This window comes from Nannospalax galili, unplaced genomic scaffold, assembly GCF_000622305.1.
Source record: "Nannospalax galili isolate Female #2095 unplaced genomic scaffold, S.galili_v1.0 scaffold261, whole genome shotgun sequence".
Classification (NCBI taxonomy): domain Eukaryota; kingdom Metazoa; phylum Chordata; class Mammalia; order Rodentia; family Spalacidae; genus Nannospalax; species Nannospalax galili.
Genome location: NW_008345226.1, coordinates 2,955,749 through 2,961,251, shown reverse-complemented (window position 1 = coordinate 2,961,251; position 5,503 = coordinate 2,955,749).

Genomic DNA, 5,503 nt, shown 5'->3' with positions numbered 1-5,503 from the left:
CTGAGAGCACAAGAAAGAAGAAATTTCATGAGAAGAACATGAACAAAGGAGAGCTAAGAAAGAATCCATCATGTCCAGCACAGTGAAGCAGGAGGCCCCTGATAATTGTAGGTCAGAAAGTAGCTAACAAGAAATAATCCAACCAAGAAAAATAACCAACAAAAATCACAAGAATTAGTAAACATCTCTCAATTATAAATGTAAATGGCCTTGGTTCATCAATAAAGAGGCATAGACTGCTGACTGGATTAAATAACTATGTCCAACTGTCTGTTGCTATCTGTTGTATCCAGGAGATACACCTCTGGGATAGAGACATCCTCAGTCTGAAAGTGAAAGGGTGAAAAACAATCTATCAAGCAAAGAGGTACTTAAAACTAGCTGAGATAGATATACAGACTTCAAGCAAAAATTACTCAAAGGCCATTATAAATAATGGGATACATGTACACAATGCAATATTATTGAGTTCTAAAGAAAAATAAAAATCATGAGTTTTGCAAATAGAGGAATGGAACTGGAAAAATTTATACTCAGTGAGGTAACACAGACCCAGAAAAATAACCACCACATGTTCTTGCTCATATGCAGATCTCAACTTGAAATCTTTTGCATGTTCAACTTGAAGCATGAGTGGAAGGCAAGAAACTAGAAACGTACGGGAAGGAAGTGTCCTAACGGGCTATATTAGATTATAGGTAAAATGAAAATTGGGAGGTGGAATTCTGGGATGAAAAGGTGGAGGGGTGAGGAAACATAGGGGAAACCAAGGGATTTGGGGAGGATTAACCTAAAGGAACAGCATAAAGAAGACATATGGAAATCTACTCTCATAGCCCAATTAAGAAATATAATTGGAGATATAGTTGATCACATGTGATATGAGAGAAGAGGGGTATACTGAGGATTAAAGGGTTAAGCATAGGTGGGGTGGGGAAATGGGGGTAGTGGGTGGGTTATCCAAAACACTGCATGTATAAGAAAGCCTTATGTTTGCCACTAGTTAGTAAGCTAATTTCAAAACATAAATTTAAAAGAAATGGAATTTGAATAGAGATACCCTGTACGGATGGACAGTGTTGCTCCCAGAAGCATGGGCTATTAAAAGTCACAGTATAGGACATCAGATACCTCACTATGAATTATTGGCCAGGCAGACCTCAGAGAGCTCTAAAACAACACAAGCTATTGCTATTACCTTTGGTTGCATGTAATAACTATGTAAGAGACCTCTACAATATAAACTTTAAGACACCAAAGAAAGAAATTAAAGAAAACACTAGAAGATAGTACTCATGGATTGGTGGAATGAATACTGTTAAAATGGCTATATTATCAAAAGTTATGCACAGATCAAACACAGTCTCCCTTAAAATTCCAGTGATATTTTCCTAGAACTAGAAAAAACAACCCTAATATGCACATGGAAGCACAAACCTCAAATAGGTAAAACAATCCTTAGCAGAAAGAGCAATACTGAAGGTATCATAATACCTAATCTCAAATTATACTACAGAGGCATAGAGTAACAAAAACAGCATAGTACTGGCATGAAAATCAGACACACAGGCCAAAGGGATAGAAAAGAGGATTCATAAATAAACCCTCACAGCTATAGCCAAATCATTTTTGACAAAGATATTAAAAAGCATACTTTGGCCGGGAGTGGTTGCGCATGCCTTTAATCCCAGCACTTGGGAGGCAGAGGCAGGCAGATCTTTGTGAGTTCGAGACCAGCCTGGTCTACATAGGGAGTTCCAGGACAGCTGGGGCTACAGGGAGACCCTGTCTCAAAAAGAAAGAAAAAAAAAGCATACTTTGGAGGAAAGACAGTCTCTTTAACAAATTATGCTGGGAAAACTGAATTTACACACATAGAATAATTAAACTCTTGACATTGTACAGTCATCAATTCAAAATGGATCAAAGAACTTAATGTAAGACATAAAACTTTGAAATTGCCCAAGGAAAATATAGACAAAAGCCCTGAAGATATAGGCAAGAATCCTCTGAAAAGAACTTCAATAGCCCAGGAAACAATGGGCCAAGAAATAAAAAGATGAGTGTAGTACATGAAATTAAAGGATTTCTGCACAGTGAAGGAAACAGTCTTCACAGTGAAGATCATGGAAAACAATCTTTGCCAACTACACTACACGTCAGACATATCATCTAGATGTTACATAGGCTAACAAGCTGAAAGAATTACAAAAGGCCAAATAAACACCTTACCTAAGAGGTAAATGCAAATTAAAACTGCTTTGAGACTTCAGCTCACTACATCAAGAAAACAAATACCATCACATGCTGGAGGGGATATGGACAAATGGGAACCCATATTCACTCACGGTGGGACTGTAAACTGGTATAGTCACTATGAAAATCAATGCAGAAGTTTCTCAAAAATTTAAAAGTATAACTACCATATGATAAGCCAGCTATACTGCTCCTGTAGATGTGCCCAAAGGCCTCTGCTTCATCATACCACAGAAACACTTCACATTCGTGCCTATTGCTGTGCTATCCACAACAGGAAATGGAACCAGCCAAGTTGTCATGGGAGAGGAGGAAGAATTCTTAAGGAAGTGGGGAAAAGATGGTAACAGAAATGTGCATCGTCTGGGAGGGGAGCCATTCAGAGGGGCAGGAGAGGTGGAGTGAGGTGGTTGGGGAGGAGGATGGATTAGAGAAAAGTATAATGGCACATACGTATGAAAATGCCATAATACAACCCATTGTTTTGCATGCCTAAAGGTTAATTTTAAAAATGAAAATAAATACATGAGATCAAATTGTGCTCAAATAATTTGACACTTTACAAGACAATGGTCAAAAAATATTTTTTTTAAATATAAAAGTATCCATTATCGGATCAGGTAAATCTCTGTGAGTTCAAGGCCAGCCTGGTCTACACAGCGAGTTCCAGGCCAGCTGGGATTACAGGGAAACCCTGTCTCAAAAAGACCAAAGGAAAAATAAATCTATCACCAAATAAAGTAAAAGTCACAATATCATCTTCTCAAATATAAAATTATCATTCAGAGAAGCAGGAAAATAAAACCTGTAATGGGAAAATGATAGAATTCATCATCAAATTAAATCATCAAAACAGTGTTATAACTGTATTCTATATGTTCAAGAAATTAGAATATAAGCATGTTTGATAGAGAAAAGAAATATGGAATTAAAAAAAACAATTTTCTTGGTTTATGGAAAATTAGACATAAAAATGCTTGTGAGCTTGAAGCTATAACATGAGAAAATACGCAAAATGAACATCAAAACAAAGAAACAGTGAACTCAGTTAAGCCACTGAACTGCAGAATACCCTGCAAGTTACATGAAAAGGGTAAAGGATAAAGATAAATATCTCAACATATACTGTTACTTTTCACGAAGTTTTATGAAAACTGTAAACACACAGATTCAAGATACTCAACAAATTCCTAATCTAAGTCACAAGAGCAAACTATACCAGGGCCACATATTAATAAAATTTAAAACTAAGGATGGGAAAAATCTTAGAACAGTCAGAAAAAAGTAACAGTGACATGTAACATCGATTGGCAGAGACAAGCAGACAGTGAAGCTTTCATCAGAAACAATGTGAGAAGACAGTGCAGCACTTTCTGCAAATTGTCAAAAAAAAGTGTCAGCTCAAACTTGGGAGTATTTTACCCAGTGAAAATATCTCTAAAAATTACACCAAAGGCATTTTAGATACAGAAAGTGATGAGGGAGTTCATCAATAGTTGACTTGAACTGCCAAACATGTTAAAGAAATCTTTTTAACAAAAAGCAGGTGCCTGTAGTAGTGTGGGCTTATATGTATGTGGGTCCTCAGTTCTAGTCCATTGATCAATGTATTTGTTTTTAAGGCAGTACCATTGTTTTTATTACTACAGCTCTGTAGTGTAAGTTGACATCTGGGACGGTGATACCTCTGTTTGGTTAACATGAGCCCCTTGTTTTTCCATATGAAGTCTAAGGTTATTTTTTCAATTTCATGAAGAATTGCATTGGAATTTTGATTGGGATTGCATTGAATATGTGGATTACTTTTGGTAGGATGGTAATTTTCACAATATTGATCCTACCAATCCATGAGTATGGGAGGTCTTTCCAAACCTTCTGGTATCTCCATTTCTTTCTTCAGTGTCTTAAAGTTTTCATTGTACAAGTCTTTCACTTCTTTAGTTAGATTCATTTGAAGATTATTTCCTTCTTTGTTTTCCCTGAGTTCTTTCTCAAATTGTCATCTGTATACAGGAAAGCTGTTAATATTTGTGCGTTAATTTTGTATCCTGTTTCTTTGCTGAATGTGTTTATCAGTGCTGAGTTTTCTGGTGGAGCCTTTATGATCTTTTATATATAGAAACGTTATCATCTACAAATCTGATATTTTGACTTCTTTTCCTATTTATATCCATTTTATCTCCTTCACTTATTACTCTAAGACTTCAAATGCTATATTGAACAGAAATGGAGACAGTGAACATACTTGTCTTGTTTCTAATATAGCATGAATGCTTCAAGTTTTTCTCCATTTAGTATTATGTTGGCAGTGGGCTTGCTGTATATTACCTTTCTTATCTTGAGATATACACCCTGTATCCCTAGATTCTCTGGAACTTTCATCATGAATGGATGTTGAGTTTTGCCAAAGGCCTGTTCTACATTTAATGAGATGAACATATGTTTTCTGTTCTTGAGCATATTTATGTGGTAGATTGTGTTTATTCATTTACTTATGTTGAATCATCCCTGTATCTCTGGGATGAAGCCAACTTAATCATGGTGAGTAATTTTGATGTGTTCTTGAATTCAGTTTGCAAGTATTTTATTGAGAATTTTTGCATCAATGTTCATCAAATATATTGTCCTATAGGTTTTCTTTTTTAGTTATTGTTGGGTCTTAGTCTAGTTTTGATAAGGTTGTGATATCAGACAGGATTCTTGATGGATATAAAGGACTAGAGAAGTCAAGAAATTCCCATTGCATGGATAATTATGAAGGTTTATTTTAATCTTTTCAAAAGATAGTTGGTCATTTAGATTTAAACTTATAAAAATATATGAGATATATAAAATCCTTAACATATGGTCATAAAGGAAGAAGTAGAAGTATACTGAGTCAAGATTTATCTGCCAAAGTAACATATTTAAACATAGACTATGATGAGTTAAAGCTGTTTATTATAAACTCTGATCAAGCCCCTTTTCAAAGGAGAAAGGCAATAGAAGTTGGTTGTTTTGTCTTTGTTTGTTTTGAGGCATGATTTCATTCAGTTCAAAGTGATCTGGACCCATTATGAACCCCAAATGGCTTTGAACTCACAGTGACCTTTCTGCCTCAGCCTCTTGAGAGCTGGGATTACAGACATGTATCTCCTTCATAAACAACTGATGATTTTTAAGTAACTGGAGGACAATTTAGGACCTTTTTTAGAATATAAATTGTATGCACTTTTTAATATTTAATATAATTTTATTTTATTTTATC